Source organism: Heptranchias perlo, chromosome 8, assembly GCF_035084215.1.
Source record: "Heptranchias perlo isolate sHepPer1 chromosome 8, sHepPer1.hap1, whole genome shotgun sequence".
Taxonomy (NCBI): domain Eukaryota; kingdom Metazoa; phylum Chordata; class Chondrichthyes; order Hexanchiformes; family Hexanchidae; genus Heptranchias; species Heptranchias perlo.
In genome coordinates, this window is record NC_090332.1 from 77382318 (window position 1) to 77404458 (window position 22141).

The following is a 22141-nucleotide window of genomic DNA, read 5'->3' on the forward strand; positions in this document are numbered from 1 at the left end:
CGGGATCGCCTGAGCGGCCCAACCAAAAACTTACCTGAACATGGAGCCGGGAGGGGCAGGAGTGCTCCTCTCAACCCTACGTTAAAGGACTCTATCGCCACCACGTTCCCCCCCCCCCTCATTTCCACCTTTCCTCCCACCCCCCCCCCCCCCCCCTAGATCTCACCCCCCCCCCGGCTCCTGGCCCTAACCCCTGCAATTCACAGCCCCCGCGACCCCCAACCATGACCCCATATCTCCCTCCCCGTTTCTGAGACTGACTCCATGATCCCCGGACCCTGACCCCAGATCACCCCCCCCCACCGCCCCCCCGCCCCCCCCCCCCCCCCGCTCCTGAGACTGACCCCCACGATCCCCGGTCCCTGACCCCAGATCTGCCCCCACTCCTGAGACTGACCCCCACTATCCCCGGTCCCTGACCCCAGATCTGCCCCCACTCCTGAGACTGACCCCCACGATCCCCGACCCTGACCTCAGATCACCCCCTGCTCCCAGCCCCGACCCCGGACCCACTTACCTGAGGGCTGCTGCAACTCTAACGTTGGCCCGACCTTGCACTCATCCAGCGGGGCTCAAATATCCAGGCCTGCTCCAATATAATGAGGCCCAAGGCCCGATCTCTGGGGTGCTTCAGGCCTCACCATTCAGGTGCAGGGAGGGAACCCTGCATCCCCCGCCCGTCCAAAAACCAAACCTGAATTTCTGGTCCTATGTCTTGGGCCATTTTAACCATGGTAATACTTTAAAGGGTTGTGTAATAGTGGGCGTACACTAAAACTGCACTGTTATCACTGAGTTCAATAGTGGCCACAAAAATAAACAAAATTAACCCTTAGATTCTTGGCAGTTTTAGGGAAATTTCAGTAGTCCTGTGCAGCCATTTTTTGAGTTTTCAGTTCACAAAAAGTGATGCTGAAACAGGCATTGGCCTAGAAATTGGATCAGGCTATACCCGTTTTACAGGCCTAAAATAGACACCTGTTGATTTTCATGCCTCCTGGGACCAGTTTGGGTGCACCCCAATTTGTAGGCCATTATAAACAATAACTATAATTCAAATGTATTATTGTGGTGTTAATCTCATCACTTAAGATATGGTTTTACTATTTACTGCTTTTATTATTTTATTTTTGACTTTTATTTCTATCTAATACAACCCGACCTACTTACTCTGCAATTTTTCCCCAACGAACCATTTAACGAGTGATCCTTTGTCCCACCATCCATTTTGGAGGTGGCAACAACATTAAAAAGCTCTGATTAGTCTAATCCAGCTCCAAAGACTAATTTTTTTAGTTAATCATAGAATCTTAAAACACAGAAAGAGGCCATTAGGCCCATCGTGCCTGTGCCAGCTCTTTGAAAGAGCTATCCAATTCGTCCCACTCCCCTGCTCTTTCCCCATGGCCCTGCAATCAAGTTAGTCGAGGTGCAGAACTTTGAATATTGATGTGGACTTGTCATAAATATGACCAGCTCAATCTTTGATGTGGAATTCATGCAACCACATGATGAGGTAAGTTAGCTGGAGAGCTGGCCATCCTGCTGGACTCAGAGGCGATAACCTTCTGTGGAGCAGACACTGATCATACACATTTCCATCGGAATGATCTTCACCAATCTAAATATCCTGACACTATAGAGGACAACATTCAAGCCAAGACTTGAGATAGATAGCTTTTTGGCAACCAAAGGTATTAAGGGATATGGGCCAAAGGCAGGTATACGGAGTTAGATCACAGATCAGCCATGATCTTATCAAATGGCGGAGCAGGCACGAGGGGCTGAATGGCCTACTCCTGTTCCTATGTTCCTATGATTTCCAACAGAAATGGAGAGGCAGAAGGAGCAGGAATCTTTGAGATTCCCTTCACCTTCAAGGAAAAGCATCTGTCATTTTTTCATCCTGTTTGCTTACGGTGATACTTCAAAAAATGTAACCATTTAAAAAAAAACTCCACAATATTCCCTGTTGGGGCAAGTCAACAAACAGGGAGACAGAATAATATTCAGCAGAAACAGACAACTGGTGGGAAAACGGTGGAATCACACTCTCTGGGGTAGAGTTTGACTTTGTGCAGTAGTGTAAAAACGGGTGACTTCAATCGAAATAAAAATGGGGAGATATAAAACAGGCTGCCCATTCACTATCACCCGTTTTGGTCCCTTATTTGCTTATGCTTCAGGCGTGGGCAAAGGACGCCACTTGATTGTCCTTACCCAAAATGGCGGGCGGCGCACTTCCGGTTGGAAAAGTGAGGTCTTAGTAGGCTGCGTAGCGCCTGAAAAACGTGCGCTACGTGGTCTAATTTCTAGGGCAAGGTTCTTAACCTCTGCCCTACAATTACTTCAAGTTTGTTTAATTTATCGATTGGTTCAGTGGAACAAAATCACTGGGTATAATTTACGTTATTCACTTCTCTTCTGATAGCCTCAGACAGGGAGTGCTACTGTTCCTAGTCATTAGCTAGGAAATCACTAATCAGTTCATTTTAAATAAATGTCGATGGAGCCTCTGCCTTTATAAATCTCCCATACAGTAATCATGATAAATTTACAAGCTGCATCAGTAATTTTTTTTGTAACTAATGTTGCACTTGCTGTGCAGTAGTCTGAAAAATTAAAGGCTTGCATTACAATTGGCACTTTGGTCCGTAATATTCCTTTTGTCAGGAAGTGCCTCAGGAATGTTCTGTTAATCAGCATTAACTCACAGAGAACTGTGGCAGAGGTTCCGCACAAAGATAAAGCAAAGGTTGGAATCGCCCTAAAACCTAATGGTGGAAGATTAAATGCTTGGTACAACAGTACAAGGCCTGGATGCTGCTCTGTGCTAGATGATGGAGTGAGGGGCACAAGTGACTGCAGTCCCAATATGGAAGAAGACGATTTTCTCTGTGTGCTGTGTCCAGCAGAATCTTAAATGTGTTCTTTATAAATGAGTTGATGATTTTTAATACACAAAGCGCACAATTGATAAGTGACCAGTCTTTGCATCAGGGATGTAAGGTAGTATCTTCAGCCATCGAAGCCCTAAGCTCTGGGATTCTGTTCCTAAACCTCTCCAACTCATTCTCCTCCTTTAAGATGCTCATTAAAACCTACCTCTTCCTAATGTCTCCTTCTTTGGCGTGGTATTTGTCCGATTACGCTCCTGTGGAGCACCTCGGGACGTTTCACTATGTTAAAGATGCTATGTAAATGCAAGTTGTATTGGAGACAGTGTTATTCGGGTGATGGTGGGGTGGTAGCAAATTGAGGCTCTTGATGGATGTTTGAGGGTCTAATATTAGGGTTTTGGGGTATTAGTGCTGGAGGTGTTGGATTGAGGAGGGGTGTTTGTTGGGTGTTGAGGGTGAGGTATTGGGGAGGGTGGTTGTGGTGGGCAGTGGTGCTGATGGCTGTTGAATTGTGGTAATGTTGAGTGTGAGATTGTGTAGATGGTCTTAAGGGGTTTGGGGAGTTTTATGGGTGGTATGTTGGTGCTCACAGTGGGGATTTTGGGACTGCTGATGCTCAGGGGTGTTTTATGAGAATTGATGATTCTGGTTTCCTGGACTGTTCCTCTTGCCGTCTTCTCTTCTCCACTCCCTGATGACCCTGGGACTTCAGTTTCTTTTTACAAGTTTCCCACCTTTTCTTCTCCCTCCTTTTTGGAGGTGCTGATTTGTTCCAGGGTACTGCATGGAAATCTCTGCTACTTCAGCAAACTGGCCACCTGTCATATGGACAATGAGTGTTGGCAAGCAATTTAACCATGGAGGGCATCATTATTTAGCTTCATCCTGTTCTCACATTGATGTCTGTGGGTGCGTGTGTACACACATATACAGACACGTGTACGTACATGCGTACTTTTCAGCTGGAAGCAGGAAGCAATTTAAACCCTGGCTGATTTTTACCTCTCTAGTCTGGAGGCATTGAGATCATTTATTGCACCTTCACTGGTACTCTTGTGGAGATTGGCTAACTTATTATCGACCAGGCACTGAAGCTTGTGCCTTCCGGATCCGAATGGTTCAACAGAACAACAACTTGCATTTATATCATGTCTGTAAAAAGATAAAAATCTCAAGGCTCTTCACAGAGGTGTAATCAGACAAAAATGGATGCTGCGGCAACGAGAGATTAGAAAAGGGTGACTAAAAGCTCGGTCAAAGAGGTGGGTTTTAAAGAGGGGACAGGGTGTTGGAGAGGCAGAGAGGTTTAGGGAGGGAATTCCAGATGGCTGAAGGCACGGCCGTCAGTGGTGGGGTGAAGGTGATTTAGGGTCGGGGGGGGGGATACATTTTGCTGGATGATGCCAGAGTCAGAGGAACGCAGAGTGAGAACACGAGGGTGAGAATTTAAAATTTATGGTGTTGGGGGACTTTGAGCCAAGGTTTGCAAGGACAGGGTTGATGGGTGAGTGTGATGGGATAGGATGCAGGCAGCAGAATTTTGGATAAGCTGAAGTTTATGGAGTAAGGTGGATGGGAGGCTGGCCAGGAGACCATTGCAATAGTTAAGTACGGAGGTGACAGAGGCATAGATAAGAGTTTCAATGGCTCACGTGCTAATGGGCGGGGTGGAGGTGGGAGATGTTACAGAGGTGGAAGTAGGCAGTCTTTGTGCTGGAGACGATAGGGGTTGGAAGCTCAGTTCAGCATGGAATACGACGCCAAGATTGTGAACAGTCTGATTTAGCCTGAGACAATGGCTGGGGAGCGGGATAGAATCGGTGGCAGGGGTACAGAGTTTGTGGTAGGGGTCGAACATGGTGGCATCAGCCTTCCCAACATTTAACTGGAGGAAACTGCAGCTTATCCAAGGCTGGATATTAGCAGTTTGACAACACAAAGGCAGTGGATTAAGAGAAGTGGAGGAGAGCTAGGGCTGGGTGCTGTCAGCCTACGTGTGGAAGCTGGCTCCACAGGTGACATCCCCAAAGGACAGCATGTAGATGAGGAAGAGAAGGGGGCCAAGGATTGTCTTTGGAGGACTCCTGAGGTAACAGTGTGGGGGAGGAAAGAGAAGCCTTTGGTGGAGATGCTCTGGCTACAATCGTATAGGTATGAGTAGAACCGAGCAAAGGCAATTCCACCAAACACTGGGCAATGAAGGAAAGGTGTTGGAAGTGGATGGTGTGGTCAGCCATGTCAAAGGCTGCTGAGAGGTGGAGAAGCATGAGAAATAGTGCACCACTGTCGCAGTCAGAGGATGTCATCTGTGACTCTGAACAGAGTCATTTCAGTGTTGTGGTAGGGACCGATTAGAGAGATTCAGACATGGAAGTTGCAGGAAATATGGGCACGGATTTGGGAGGTGACAACATGTGGAGAGGAAAAGAAAATTTGAAGATGGTGTGGTAGTTTGCAAGGACAGAGGGGTGGTGAGAGTTGGTTTTTTGAAAAGGGGGATGATGCCAATGGTTTTCAATGTTAGAGGGACAGTACCTGAGGAAAAGGAACCATTTATAACATCAGCGAGCATGAGGGCCAGAAAGGGAAATTGGGTGGTCAACAGTTTAGTGGGAATGGGGTTGGGAGGAGCAGGAGTTGGGACTCATGGATAAGATGAGCTCGGAGAAGGCATGAAGGATGATAGGAGAGAAACCACAGAAAGATGTGAGTTCAAGCTAGAGCAGGGGATACCGTAGGGGAAGTTAAGCTTGGTGGACAAGGGGGAAGGGTAGAGCAGAGGCAGTTGAAGGATCGTCTCAATCTTAGTGATACAGAAGACCAGGAGTTTCTCACACTTGTTGTTGGAGGTGAAAGTGGAGGGGGCAGGAGAGAGGGGTTGAAGGAGACAGTAATGGAGATAAGAAGACATGGGTTATCATTGGTCTCCCGGATGATCTTGGAGTAATGTACAGTTTTGGCAGAGGAGAATGTGGCCCAATAGCGCTAGATGTGAACCAGCCAGATCTGGTGATGGGTGGTTAAACCAGTTGTGCACCTGATACACTGCAGTCTGTGCCCCTTGGACCTGAAGGAGTGAAGATGGGGGTAGACCAGGGGGATCGACTGGGATGAGAGAGAGTAAAGGTTTTGCTAGGGACAAGGGCAACAATGGTGGACACGAGAGTGTGCAAAAGTATTGTGGCAAAATACCACATGATTTAGTGCATTTATCCTCTGAGCCAGAGGAGCTATCTGATGCTGGTACTTTCGAGTAGAATTGAAAAAAAAGACAGTTTTGAGAACATATCCATTGAAAGATAACTACATAGTTTGATATTTTAGAGGCAAATGGTAACAGTTATTGGGGGTTATATTGGCTAACCCCCGAATATGGGCATTAGGATCACAGTGTGCGATTAACCCACGCCTGGTCGGAGCGATGTAGGCAGAACGTAACATTTGCGCTGCCTGATGATTTTTCTGATTGCTGAGTGCGGCCAGCGTTACCTGGGCTGTTAAGTGGCCGCACGCACCAGCAGGGGGCCCCGATATTGCGAGTGGCCAGCACCACTTAAAGGTACCCTGCACATCTTAAAGGGGAGGTGCACTATAGCTGCAGGAAGTGCTTTAAGTCCACTGGGAAGTAAATCCGTGCTGGACTATCGTGAAGAATGGTGATGATGGGAATGCTGGAATTTTTAACGAGCAAACACTTGGCAGCTCAAAGTTTGCGGGACTCTTATATTTCAAAATATAAGATACGGGTCTGAACAGAATCAGAACATAGATCAGAAATCGCACACGTAAAACACAGATGCAGGTCTCATCCTTATGTTTAAAAACTGTTGTTTTATTTTAAAACATTGATGAAAGGTTTCACAAAACTATTTCCCATATCCTCCAATCGGCATGCCGGATCCAAGTTTGAAACGGGCCTGTGAGAGAGCACGCACTTCGATTCTCTGATGATGCTCTAGTGGCCTTGGTGCAAGAGGTGGACAGAAGAGGGGGCATCCTATATCCGCAGGGGGGGCAAGAGGCCCCCCGGACGTATGCTCCCAAGGCAGTAGCGGATGAGGTCAATGCCAGGAGCATAGCACATGAACATGGATGCAGTGCAGGAAGAAGTTCAATGCTTTGACATGAGTGGTCAAGGTGAGTGAGGTCAACTGTCAAGTGGCATCTCCTACCAACTGCACCACTAACCGCATCCACTGCTCCACACATTACACCCCCCCCATCACCCACCTACCAACAAACTCTTTCAATCAGTATTCAACTCTTCCAATCAGATGCTTCCTCTCACCCATTACCACTGTTGCAAGCCGCACACCTACAGCTCACAGGTCACCCACACTGGCAGCTATTTAACCATGACAGGCACATCACCCAAACATCTTGCAGGACACTCACTGATACACATCCCGCTTTCTTGCAAGGGAAGGTGGCGCATAACAGGAGGCAGCAAGTGGCAGTGGCTCCATGGAACATGAACCTGCTGTCCTTTCTCAGGATGACAGCATTCCTGTCCCACTCCTGCCACTCTGCCAGTGCCCTTGCTGTTGCCTGTCAGCTGGCCAGCCCACTCCCTGTAGAGTATTGAAACTTTATTGTCGCAACATAGGAAGATAGGAACAGGAGTAAGCCATCCATCCAAACATGGACAAAAGATCTGGATTCCAGAGGTGAGGTGAGAGTGACTGCCCTTGACATCAAGGCAGCATTTGACCGAGTGTGGCACCAAGGAGCCCTAGTAAAATTGAAGTCAATGGGAATCAGGGGGAAAACTCTCCAGTGGCTGGAGTCATACCTAGCACAAAGGAAGATGGTAGTGGTTGTTGGGAACAAATCATCTCAGCCCCAGGACATTGCTGCAGGAGTTCCTCAAGGCAGTGTCCTAGGCCCAACCATCTTCAGCTGCTTCATCAATGACCTGCCCTCCATCATAAGGTCAGAAATGGGGATGTTCGCTGATGATTGCACAGTGTTCAGTTCCATTTGCAACCCCTCAGATAATGAAGCAGTCCGTGCCCGCATGCAGCAAGACCTGGACAATATCCAGGCTTGGGCTGATAAGTGGCATGTAATATTCGCGCCAGACAATTGCCAGGCAATAACCATCTCCAACAAGAGAGAGTCTAACCACCTCCCCTTGACATTCAACGGCATTACCATCACCGAATCCCCCACCATCAACATCCTGGGGGTCACCATTGACCAGAAACTTAACTGGACCAGCCATATAAATACTGTGGCTACGAGAGCAGGTCAGAGGCTGGGTATTCTGTGGTGAGTGACTCACCTCCTGACTCCCCAAAGCCTTTCCACCATCTACAAGGCACAAGTCAGGAGTGTGATGGAATACTCTCCACTTGCCTGGATGAGTGCAGTTCCAACAACACTTAAGAAGCTCGACACCATCCAGGACCAAGCAGCCCGCTTGATTGGAACCCCATCCACCACCCTAAACATTCACTCCCTTCACCACCGGCGTACTGTGGCTGCAGTGTGCACCATCCACAGGATGCACTGCAGCAACTCGCCAAGGCTTCTTCGACAGCACCTCCCAAACCCGCGACCTCTACCACCTAGAAGGACAAGAGCAGCAGGTACATGGGAACAACACCACCTGCACGTTCCCCTCCAAGTCACACACCATCCTGACTTGGAAATATATCGCCGTTCCTTTATCGTCGCTGGGTCAAAATCCTGGAACTCCCTTCCTAACAGCACTGTGGGAGAACCGTTACCACACGGACTGCAGCAGTTCAAGAAGGCGGCTCACCACCACCTTCTCAAGGGCAATTAGGGAAGGGCAATAAATGCTGGCCTCGCCAGTGACGCCCACATCCCATGAACGAATAAAAAAAAAAGGTACAAATGCATCAGCAGCCAGAAGCAATAATCCAGCAATTAACCAGTAACTCCTGCATGATCCCTTTAAATAGTGCTGGTGGGGGGGGGGACCTCCATACTGTTTGAGATCTGTTCAGCTGTGCGAGGTTAAGATAGTGCCTTGGCTGGAGCATGGATTTCCATAATAGCAGTGGTCCCTTTAAATCAGCGTTGCACACTGATTAACGTCATAATCTCCCTACGCTACATGCTGCCGGTGTTCGTTAGGTGCACGTGTACAAAAGCCTTTACCAATATGGCGTCCTCCGCACGTCACGCCGGAAACGTACTTGCGCATCTTGGACCCCATTTTCGGGGCTTAGGAGTCTGAAAAGTGCCTACAGAATGGGCACTATGCAGCCCAATTTAGCCTCCATAGCATTTGTGAAAGACCACTCTATATGATTATGTAGAAAAAATATATATTTATATTGCACTGTCTAGCAGCAGGAATATAATTTCTTCAAAGTGCAAAGATAGGCTTCAAGATGCACAGCCTCTTTTTTGGGAGATCTGAGTCATGCTACTGAATCTGAATAATAGGCAATATACTGGAAATATTCTGTAGATCACCTCAAGGCACTCTGAAGATCTCTTAACCTTTTGAGACATCTCAAGCATGTTTTCTAATGTGCCCAAGGTATGTTCTATAACTGTAGAAATGGGACTGTGGATCAGAATGATCCTGATGATTAAGAGGGGAGCTAACAGTTGGATTTTAAGGCCATTTACACCCACTAGCCAACCCTGTAGTTTTCATCTCAAACATTTGAGTCTTCAAAAATCAAAGCAGAATGAAGGATCTGCACACAGAGCCAGACCAATTGGTACATACATACCTGGTTATGACTATGCCATCACACCTTACTTGCATATCATCAGCTTGCATTTATATAGTGCAATCATCGTAGTAAAACATCCGAAGGCGCTTCACAGGGACGTAATCAAACAAAATGTGACACTGAGCCATGTAAAGTGATATTAGGACAGGTGACCAAAAGCTTGGTTCAAAGAGGTAGGTTTGAAGGACTGTCTTCAAAGGAGGAAGAGAGGTGTGAAGAGGTTTAGGGAGGGATTTCCAGAGCTTAGGGCTCAGGCAGCCGAAGGCATGGCCGCCAATGGTGGAGCGATGAAAATCGGGGATGCGCAAGAGGACATATTGGAGGCGCGCAGAGATCTTGAAGGGTTGTAGGGCTGGAGGAGTTTACAGGACTGGAGGAGGTTACAGAGTGGCGAGGCCATGGAGGGTTTTGAACACAAGGGTGAGAATTTTAAAATCAAAGCCTTGCCGGACCGAGAGCCAATGTAAGTGAACAAGACTTGGTGCAAGTTAGGATACGGGCAGTAGAGCTTTGGATGAGCTCAAGTTTATGGAGGGTGCAAGGTGGGAGGCCGGCCGGGAGAGCATTGGAATAGTCGAGTCTAGAGGTAACTGAGGCATGGAGGAGGGTTTCAGCAGCAGATGGGCTGAGGCAGGGGTGGAGACGAGCAATGTTATGGAGGTGGAAGTAGGTGGTCTTGGTGATTAAGAGGATATGGGGTCAGAAGCTTATCTCAGGGTCAAATAGGACGGCAAGATTGCAAACGGTCTGGTTCAGCCTCAGACAGTGGCCAGGGAGAGGGATGGAATCGGTGGTTAGGAAACAGAGTTTGCGGCAGGGACTGAAGACAATGGCTTCGGTCTTCCTGATATTTAATTGGAGGAAATTTCTGCTCATCAAATGCTGGATTTCGGTCAAGCGGTGTGACAAATCAGAGGCAGTGGAGGTGGCGCGAGGAAGAGCGTACACATAGAACCTGACGTGTTTTCAGATGACGTCGTTGAGGGGCAGCATGTAGATAAGAAATCGGGAGGGGGCCAAGGATACATCCTTGGGTGACTCCAGAGGTAATGGTGCAGTTGATCTTCTGGCTGCAACTGGATAGACAGGGATGGAACCAGGTGACAGTCATAGATTACATTGATTTCTTATGTATGCTAGGGCACTGTGGGTAGCTGCCATACCTCAATTTGTTGCAATCAGTGGCATCCAGTATCCTTATTAAGCCAGCAATGGCATCAAATATTGGTTTCAGTTACTGTCAGTTATTTTAGCAGTCCTCTTGAGCAACGCTTCTGGTACCAGCTGAACAGGATTTAATATGACTGTCTGATGCGTGATTTATCACTGAAAGAAGGATTGCAGAAGCTGATAGTACAGAAGTTAATTGGCACAGCTGTCAATTTTTTAAAAATTCAATCTTGGGATGTGGGTGTCGTTGGTAAGGCTGGCAGTTATTGCTTATCCCTGGTGGCTTGCTAGGCTACTTAGAGGGCAGTTAAGAGTCAACCACGTTGACGTACAACTGGAGTCACATGTAGGCCAGACCGCAGGTTTCCTTCGCTAACGGACATTAGCGAATCAGTTGGGATTTTATGTCAATCCAACAGCTTATGGTCACTTTTACTGATATTAAGTTTTTATTTCCGGATTTTTAAAATCAAATTCAAATTCTCAAACTGCCACGGTGGGATTTGAACTCACGTTCTCTGGATTAATAATCGAGTAATGTAACCACTACCCTACTGTACCATCTTAACGACCAATAAAGCAGTAACAATTACAGATAAAATACCCTAATTCACTTGGCAACTTTTGACAGCCTGAGCTTCTCTGTACAATTTCTAACAGTAATCACATGTATGAGGCGCCCAAATCTCCTCAGGTACTGCATTTCTGAAACAGCTGGTAATTTGTTCTTCGCCAGTAAATCCTATAGAGGTCATTGCCGCTCTTGATCTTCCCTCTATGGTTTCCAGTTGTACAGCTGCTGCTATTAGTGGTAAAGCTCCTTCGACAGATATTTCTGTTATTTCCTAAAGGTTTCTCTGCAGGGATTATTGTCCAAGTGTTTACCATGCGGCACAGATGTTGCACATGTGCAGGAACAGCTGTGGCCTGAAACTTGGCTGTACCTTCTCGCAGGCCCACGATGCAGTGCTGACCTGTGGGTTGGTGCTGTAGAGTGACGCAGAGGGAAGCTCTCCTCGCGAGCATCTGACGCGGCACCAACTCAAGTTCAGCAGCCAAAGAGGAGGCCAGGTGCTGTAGACGCAACGTAATGGAGTCACATTGAGTCTACAGCACAGAAACAGACCATTTGGCCCAACTGGTCTATGCTCCACACAAGCCTCCTTCTTCCCTACCTCTATCAGCATACCTTTCTATTCCTTTCTCCTTCATGTGATCGTCAAGCTTGCCCTTAAATACATCTATGCTATTTGCCTCAATGACACCTTGTGGCAGTGCGTTCCACATTCTTAGGGTAAAGAAGTTTCTCTTGAGTTCCCTATTGGATTTATTAGCGACTATCTTATATTTATGGCCTCTAGTTTTGGACTCCCCCACAAATGGAAACATTTTCTCTACATCTACCCTATCATTATCTTAAAAGGCTTCTATCAGGCCACCCCTCAGTCTTCTCTTTCCTAGAGAAGCTGGTCTACCTGCAGACACATGCATCACTTTCTCTCCACCCTGGCCTGCCACTTCTTAATCCTGTGTTTCTTCAGCCTTGGCAAGGGTTACTGATGGCTTGAGCTGTGTTTGCTCTCCAGTAGTTTTCTAAATTCTTGTGAAACTCCCCTTTAACTATCCCTTACACACAATGTTCTTCTCCTACCAGTGTGCACCCAGCAGAGTCTGCACCTGGAATGGTGAACCATTATGCAAATAACGTTAGACACACAAAAATTGCATGCTATCAGCACTTGGGATTCTGACAGGTCTTAAAGCTGCACAGGCTAGAATAGAACTGCTTTATACCTAAAGATGAAAATCACTCAATTCCTTTGGGCAACAAAAACAGGAAATACTGGAAATATGCAGCAGTCCTGCCAACATCTGTATAGAAAAAAGACAAAAAGGGTTAGACCCAAAGTGTTAACCTGTCTTGTTTCTACAGATGCTGACTGACCTGCTGTGTGCTTCCATCATTTTCTGTCTTCGTTTCAAATTTGCTTTTTTTTTGTAATCTTTGTGGAACAGGTTGCATCTTTTGTAATCTTTGTGGAACAGGTTGCATCAGTTATGGTATAAATTCAACGCAAAAATTGTACTGCTGAGCAACTGAAATAGGAACAGGAGTAGGCCATTCAGCCCCTCGAGCCTGTTCTGCCATTCAATGAGATCATGGCTGATCTGTATCTTAACTCCACCCACCTTGGCTCCATATCCCTTAATACCCTTGGCTAACAAAAATCTATCGATCTCAGATTTAAAATTAATTGAGCTAGTATCTACTGCTTTTTGTGGGAGAGAGTTCCACACTTTTACCACCCTTTGTGTGAAGAAGTGTTTCCCTAACTTCTCTCCTGAACAGCTTGGCTCTGAGTTTAAATGCTTTACGATTCCATTTGCCCACAAAATATGTGGCCAGATGATGCTAATTAATAGCTTGGAGTATAATAGCTTGGAGTATAATAGCTTGGAGTATAATAGCTTGGAGCTCACAGTGCCCCAGAATTTAAAGCATTCCACAACACTTCCTGAAATGACGGGTGCTAGTATCACCCTCTTGGCTCAGTAGGTTTGTCGGCAGTAAGTAGATTAAAATGTAGGGTCAGTTGGGTAAGAAAAACACTCTAGGCGGTCCGATTGCTTCTTAAACTCCAAACACCACAACAATTGTGCAGTGGTGCTGTCTTCAGAGTGTAACCCACTTGATGTGAGTCAGACCAGAGTGTATGAGGCATCTCAATTAGCTGGTCAGTTACGTGTAACCAACACATAGAGGGGGTCAACTTGAGACTGTGCGGTAGTGTAAAGCAGGTGATAGTGATACTGAAGCCCTGTTTTACATCACTCCCGATTTTTATTTCCATTGGAGGCAATGGGGAGGGATGTAAAACAGACTGCTGATTCGCTATCACCATCGCACAGAGTCAAAATCTAACCCACAAACTCTCCAAAATCGTGAAAGCCCTTTTAACACTAGCTGGGAATCTTTTATAATACAGGTAACTATGTAAAACTTCATACTTAATGATGTGGGTAGTTAATTCCGGAATGTTTAATAAGGCATCAAGATAAAAGAGCATAAGGAGAATGTGCACATTTTAATTATCCTCACTACTTTCCCCATATGTCTTCCTTTTATTACTATTGTCCTGGGCTGCCATGACTCAGTGAATTTGATTATGCTCTGTGGACTGTTATTAATTAATGCTTAATGAATGCTTGTTTGTAATTGGTATAATTACAATATTTTTCCTCTTTTCAAACAATGTGGTTATAAAAAAAATATTAAATATTTTTACAGGAGAAAAAGGACCAGAGGGATTAAATGCCACTTTTAAACTTCCTTTCTGCTTGACATCTGCTCGACACAGTGCATTGAAATCTTGAAAACAAACACATTGTCCACTTATTGAATTGCCGAAATCGGTCCGTCCTGATTGTCTATGCTTTCAAAATGAGTTGAGTTTTATTGCACTGCCTGTGGCTGAGATTCCTCAATCACACCACGCTGTCAACAAAAAAGGTACCAGTTAGATCAGTAAAACTGATCTTAACGTCAACGCTAGCTGTCAGGAAAGCAATGCTGCTGAAGGCTTGATCTGATCCAAGGGAAATGTGAAGCCAAACATTTAGTTTGGAAGCTGCATCCAGGTCAACATTCCAGGCCTCAATCACTTGCCAGTCCCGATCAAGTGTGGCCCTGCCGACTGTCATTTTTATTCACAACCATCGAGTCTTCAGTACATGGTTAATAAGAAAGAGCTTGCATTTATACAGCAACTTTCACGACCTCAGGATGTCCCAAAGCATTTTACAGCCAATGAAGTACTTTTGAAGAGTAGTCACTGTTGTAATGTAGGAAACATGGCAGCCAATTTCCACACAGCAAGGTCCCACAAACAGCAATGAGATAATGACCAGATCATCTGTTTTAGTGATGTAGGTTGAGGGATAAATAATGGCCAGGACACCAGGGAGAACTCCCCTGATCGTCAAATAGTTACGTGGTATTTTTCACGTCCACCCGAGAGGGCAGACGGGGCCTCGGTTTAAAGTCTCATCTGAAAGACGGCACCTCCGACGGTGCAGCACTCCCTCAGTACTGCACTGGATTGTCAGCCAGTCTCTGGAGTGGAACTTGAACACACAACGTTCTGATGCAGAGTCAAGAGTGCTATCACCGAGCCACGGCTGACACTTATAAAAGTGAAACATTTGGCATAATTATTAAAAACATGTTGAAAATTCAATCATTCTTCCACTTGCAGTTGATTGGGGTTTGGTGGGGGAGGAAGAGGGATTGAGACTGCTCGAACCTGTTGGTATATTTAGCAAAGGGTTGTTTAGCTTAGGCCTATTTTGCTGGACCAATAAGGGTGACACTGGGTTTCCCCCAGGGTCACCAAACTAGAATCAATGTTGTGCTGATTCTATGATTTAAGGTAATTGGCAAAAGAACCAGAGGTGAAATGTGGAGAATTTTAAAAATAAACAAGTTATGATCTGGAATGCACTGCCTGAAAGGGTGGTGGAAGCAGATTCAATAATAACTTTCAAAAGGGAATTGAATAAATACTTGAAGGGGAAAAAATTGCATGACTATGGGGAAGGAGCAGCGGAGTAGGACTAATTGGATAGCTCTTTCAAAGAGCCGGCACAAGTACGATGGGCCGAATGACCTCCTTCTGTGCTGTATCGTTCTATGATAACAAGTGCCCCCTTTTAGGGCACCATTAATATCGGAAAGAAACATGGTCCAATCAAACTAAAAGCAGCTCAACATAAGCAAAAAAAGTTCCAATAGCAAAGGGAACCTCCCTAACTAAACCAGAATATTAGAAACATAGAAAATAGGAGCAGGATGAGGCCATTCGGCCCTTCGAGCTTGCTCCGCCATTCAATATGATCATGGCTGATCCTCGGCCTCCATAGCCTTCTGTGGTAGAGAATTCCACAGGTTTACCACCCTCTGAGTGAAGAAATGTCTCCTCATCTCAGTCCTAAATGGCCTACCCCGTATCCTGAGACGGTGACCCCTATTGTTATCAGTGGCTATAAGACACTTTATACCCTGCAGTGCCCACCGGTCACGGAAGGCCTCAAGCATACCGGCAGACACCTTAATGTTTAGGAGCTGTGATGAAAGGTGGAGGGAGCTATGTTTGATTAAAGGCCATGGCAGTGTGTGCACTTTGTATTAAGCTCAGATTCATAGTAGCTGCTGGTAACATGCAGCAGAGCAGCCAGGTTAAACCTCATTTAGCCTCTCAGTTTACTGGATTGAGAGTATTTCCCGGATTACTAGAGTCTGAGCAATCTAAATCAAACATTTTTTTAAAAAAAGCCTGACCCTACAGTTCCAACATTTACAGGGAGGGGGAGAAAACAGCCCGGGAACCCAGCGAGGCCAGGAACGCGGAGGTCCTGCCGAATTTAACGGCAGGACCACATCGTTTTTTTTTCTTTTGTTTTCTGCCTGGCAGCCGGCCAAATTGACGGGAGGGAAAACCAGCAGCAGGGAACCCTTGGTGGCGATCCCCGGCAATCGGGAGGGAAGTCGGTTGGAGATCGGGACTGGGGTGGGGGGAGGTCGGCGATCGCGGTGGGGGAGGGGAGAGGAGAGAGGCCGCGATCGCCGACCTCCTTGAGGGAGCACTCCTGTAAAAGGCACTTACCTTCTTAAGCCGGCAGCTCCCGCCTCCCTTTCACTGCCGGGTTTCCCGAGCCCTGGGAAATCCACACGGCAACTGTTGAATTTAAATCAGGCTCCCAATTGCACTGTGGGAGCCTGATTTAAATATGTTACTGAAGTGTCGTGCCGCTCCACGATGGAAAAACTCGGACACCACGAAACCCGCTGCCGAGAAAATGGCGGCAGGTTGAGGCCGCGTTCCCTGTTCTTTTTCCATAAGGAGATGTTAGGACAAGTGACCAAAAGTTTGGTCAAAGGTAGGTTTTAAGGAGCATCTTAAAAAGGAGGAGAGAGGGGTTTCGGAGGGAATTCCAGAGCTTAGGGCCTAGGCAGATGAAGGCACACCTCCAGTGGTGGAGCGATTAAAATAGGGAATGCACAAGAGGCCAGAATTGCAAAGGGGATGAATTTTGAGGAATAATTAGAGCAGCTTAAACTTCGCTATCTAGTTCAAGAGGGATATCACCAAAGGGTGCAAATTATCAGATGGCAAAGAAAAAATACACACAAATTACTACTTCAAAATTATGTCAAGAAAGCAATGCACAGATAGAAATAAGTTTCTTCTAGCTATTCAGAATTTATTTAGTCAGAGTGATAAATGTTTGGAAAAAATCAGCCAACCAAGGTAAAAACATTTGGCGCTTTTTAAAATGTCGTTCGATGCAAAGATGAAAATTAATCTATTGAGCAATGAGCTTCAAAAAGGACAAACAAACTTTTTTCATCCCTGAGATTAGGGACATCAGGTGAGAACAGCCCATGGCCAAGTAGCCTGCCAATGTTGCTCAAAATTGCAATCAGGGTCCTACGTACATCATAGGCCCTTATTTGCATACTAAAAAGAGCCTACCACGACAAAGAGAGGGGCTTCTTGCCGCCCATCGGGAAGTGATCCATTTTTGGGCCTATCGCTTCATTTCTGCTGGGCGGGCCACCTTAGGATCAGGCTCCAAAGATCAGTCAGGCTCCAAAGATCACTCAGACAGCAGCAGGCTGTCTGCTTAGAACCTGTGCTCCGGTCAGAGAGTGTTTGTTTTTCTATATTAATCCCCCTCCCAAATGGGCCAGCATATGCCTGGCCTTGAGTGGAATGAGAAACAAGGCGTCACAAATTTAAAAAAACTTGTTAAAAAGTGTTCCATGTCACATTGGGTGTCCCTGCACAAAAATCAGTAAAAGCAAGTGAACAGGTACAAAATGCAATCAAAAAGGCAAATGGCATGTCACCCTTTATCGCAAGGTGGCTGGAATACAAAGAGGAGGAAGTGATACCTCAGTTGTACAAAGCCATGGTCAGATCCCATATAGAATACTGCCTTCAGCTTTGGGCACCACACTTCAGGAAGATTATATTGGCAGTGTAGATTCATCAGAATGATACCAGGGCTTAGAGGGTTAAATAACAAGGACAGGTTACATAGACTTACAGGGGGCAAAATTGGGCCGTGCAGCATCTTTTTGTAAGCGCGACACAGACACCTAAGCCCCGAAAATGGCGTTCAAGAGACACGCGCACACTTCCGACATGACGTGCACAGGACGCCATCTTGGTGAAGGGGTTTGCGCATCTGCGCCTAACAAACGTCAGCAGCGTGTAGAATAGGGAGATTATGACATTCATCAGTGTGTAACGCTGATTTGAAGCAGCCGGTGACATTTTGGAAATCTATGCTCCAGCCAACGCACAGCTAAGCTGGAATTAAACAACATGAAGGACCCCCACCACCAGCACTACTTAAAGGGAGCATGCAGAAGTTACAGGATTATTTATTCTAGGGACTGGTGCAATTGTATATGTTTGTTGGAAGTTTCCTATTCTTGGTGTCAGAATCCTACCGTCTCATAACCTTCATCGTACAACAAACTGTCCTTGGCCAATTCATACAATGTTTTTTTTCAATTCACTCCATACAAAGTCACACTGCAGTGCCTCTGGCAACACCTAGCATGCTTTCCTAGTCCCAGGCTCTTTCAGTTGTCTGCAGCTGCCTTGCAACTGCTTCTCATATCTCCCAGGCCAGCCCCAGCTGTTTTCCTCCTTCCTCTTGGGCTACGTTCAGGGGACTCTTGTCTCCACAGCAGCCCTGTTTCTCTTGTGCTTTGCTCTTTTAACTCTCACCTGACAGGGGAAGGTCTCGAGCCTTAATTACCTCTTAAAGGGGAGGTTTCTTAAAAGGGCCACACCCTTACTCGGGGATCAGGGCCCCCAGCCACTCTGCTACATTAGCTAAAGTTGCGATATTCTATAGAGAGTGGTTTGGCTGGTCTTGCAGCATGTTAGTGGCATTTAAAATATTGTGCTTGGAAAAAGCTGCTTCCCGACATGCTAGGGTTTCCTCCAGGAGAATGAAGAGAGGCCATGACTGGGAGAATGAAGAGAGGCCATGACTGAGAGAATGAAGAGAGGCCATGCACATCAGGACAAACTGCTAGAAGAGGGAGGAGGAGCAGAGCACTCAGCAGGAGGCCATATCCAAGGAGGGTCTTCAGGGATCAATTCTCTTACCTCAAGTTCAGCGACGACCAGTGCATCAGACGGCTGCCGGTCACTAAAGAGATCGTGAATGAAATTTGTCAACTGTTGTAGCCACAGCCTCAGAGCAGGGCAAGGACAGCATTACCTGTGGCTGCCAAGGTAACCATGGTGCTTAATTTTTATGGCTCTGGCTCTTTCCAGGCTGCTGGAGATATAAGCAACATCTCGCAGTTTGCAGTGCACTGCTGTATAAGGGAGGTCACTGAGGCTCTGTATGCACTCAGAAACAGAGTCATCACATTCCCTCTTGCCAGAGACAAGCAGCAGAAGCGAGCACGAGGATTTGCTCGCATTGCAGGCCTCCCCATGGTGCAGAGTGCCTTTGACTGTACACATATTGCCATGTGTGCTCCACATCTGAACTCGGCCATCTTCATGACCAGAAAGGGATTCCACTCAAGGTTCCCTCTCATTTTTTTTGGCCGTGTGTGGAATGAATTTGGGTTTGTGCACCGATATAAAGGCTGTGTGCACCACCGTAAAAAAAAAATCACAACTTTAAATAGAACATTTTCTTAGAAAACATTATTCAGGGTCAATAACAAACAGAACAAATGTACAAAATAATGGACAATTTAATGTTGTATTGGCTGATAAATTTATGTAATTTATGAAATGGGTTTCTTAAGTTGCACTAGGATTGAGCAGACCAGTCTCATTGTATTTTGTTCAAAATTATCAGATGGGAACAATTCCAATCAGCTTTTTGTTGAATCAGCTTAATGACTGATTGCACACAATTTATTTCTGTTTGAATCAGAATATTTAAATTGAGTCAGAAAAACAAAACAGCAGTCAAATCAGACAGTGCGAATTTGGAGATAGGGAACAGTTTAATTAAATTTCTTCCCCCCCCCCCTCCTCCCTCCCCCACATTGAATCCTCAGCAGGGTTTAACAAATTATTGCATTCCAATTGTACATCTTGCAGGTCTCATTAGTTTTGGCTGCCTCTATGTATGGGCCCCTCATCTCTGATTGGGTGGAGATGCCTGGTCTCTGATTGGGCGGAGATGCCTGGTCTCGGATTGGGCGGAGGTGCCTGGTCTCTGATTGGGCGGAGGTGCCTGGTCTCTGATTGGGCGGAGGTGCCTGGTCTCTGATTGGGCGGAGGTGCCTGGTCTCGTATTGGGCGGAGATGCCTGGTCTCTGATTGGGCGGAGGTGCCAGGTCTCTGATTGGGCGGAGGTGCCTGGTCTCGGATTGGGCGGAGATGTCTGGTCTCTGATTGGGCGGAGGTGCCTGGTCTCTGATTGGGCGGAGGTGCCTGGTCTCTGATTGGGCGGAGGTGCCTGGTCTCGGATTGGGCGGAGGTGCCTGGTCTCGGATTGGGCGGAAATGCCTGGTCTCTGATTAGGCGGAGATGCCTGGTCTCTGATTGGGCGGAGGTGCCTGGTCTCTGATTGGGCGGAGGTGCCTGGTCTCTGATTGGGCGAAGGTGCCTGGTCTCGGATTGGGCGAAGATGCCTGGTCTCTGATTGGGCAGAGGTGCCTGGTCTCTGATTGGGCGGAGGTGCCTGGTCTCTGATTGGGTGGAGATGCCTGGTCTCTGATTGGGCAGAGGTGCCTGGTCTCTGATTGGGCGGAGGTGCCAGGTCTCGGATTGGGCGAAGATGCCAGGTCTCGGATTGGGCGGAGGTGCCAGGTCTCGGATTGGGCGAAGATGCCTGGTCTCTGATTGGGCGGAGGTGCCTGGTCTCTGATTGGGCGGAGGTGCCTGGTCTCTGATTGGGCGGAGGTGCCTGGTCTCTGATTGGGCGAAGGTGCCTGGTCTCGGATTGGGCGGAGGTGCCAGGTCTCGGATTGGGCGAAGATGCCTGGTCTCTGATTGGGCGGAGATGCCTGGTCTCGGATTGGGCGGAGATGCCTGGTCTCTGATTGGGCGGAGATGCCTGGTCTCTGATTGGGCGGAGGGGCCAGGTCTCTGATTGGGCGGAGGTGCCAGGTCTCTGATTGGGCGGAGGTGCCAGGTCTCTGATTGGGTGGAGATGCCTGGTTTATCCACCTGGATTAGGTGGATAGGTCCGGTCTGTGATTGGCCACTGACAAACACATCGGTTTCGATTTTACTTCCTGGTCTGGTTTCCACGCAGCCAATCACATGCTCGCTGACTGCATTTCCCAGCAATGCGGCGGCTGAGGCCGGAGCCGCGGAATAGCCATTGACTCTTACAGCACAGGAGGAGGCCGTTCAGCCCATCGTGCCTGTGCCGGCTCTTTGAAAGATATCCAATCAGTCCCATTCCCCTGCTCTTTCCCCATGGCCCTGCAATTTTTTTCCACTTCAAGTATTTATCCAATTCCCTTTTGAAAGTCACTATTGAATCTGCTTCCACCGCCCTTTCAGGCAGCGCATTCCAGATCATAACAACTCGCTGCGTAAAATGTTTTTTCCTCTTGTCGCCTCTGTTTCTTTTGCCAATCACCTAATTCTGTGTCCTCTGGTTACCGACCCTTCTGTCACTGGAAACAGTTTCTCCTTATAAAAAGAGCGTTGTGGAGCTGGAGGAGGTTACAGCCATAGACAGGGTTGGGAGGGATTTGACGAGAGGATGAGAATTTTAAAGACAGAAGCAACCAAAATAGACAGCCGTTTCCTCCAGTACAGAATGTGACTCTAGACTAACAGGAAGGATGTTACTTTAACTACAAAAGACGCAGAAAAGGTGAGACATCATCCCTCTGAATATCACAAATCGATGCATAATGAGGGGGAAATCAATCTCTGAACCTTTAAAGTAACAGCACATGGAAAGAGGGAAATGAATGACCTTTAAACGCCTCATCCGCTTGGCATTAAAGTGTCTGAAACTCATAATAGGAACTCCAGGAAAACAAAATACTGACAAATGTTAAACTGTTTTCTTGACAAAAGAAATCGCGATTTAGCTTTTAAAGATAAATTGTTTTAACACGAACTCACCGACTCAGGTTCCACCCCTCAAGCACCGCGATTGGTGCAGAACACGCTGCTCCCTTGGCCCTAAGGCCTGAGCTCTCTTCCTATTGGTTCCCAGAGCAATCAATCACCACTCACCAACGTTACGCTGCCGGATGAAGTTGAGGGGCGCGGAAGAAAAGAAACGAGACCTTGAATCCGCCGCCTCCCGGGGGCCGGAGCCGCGGGATCGGAC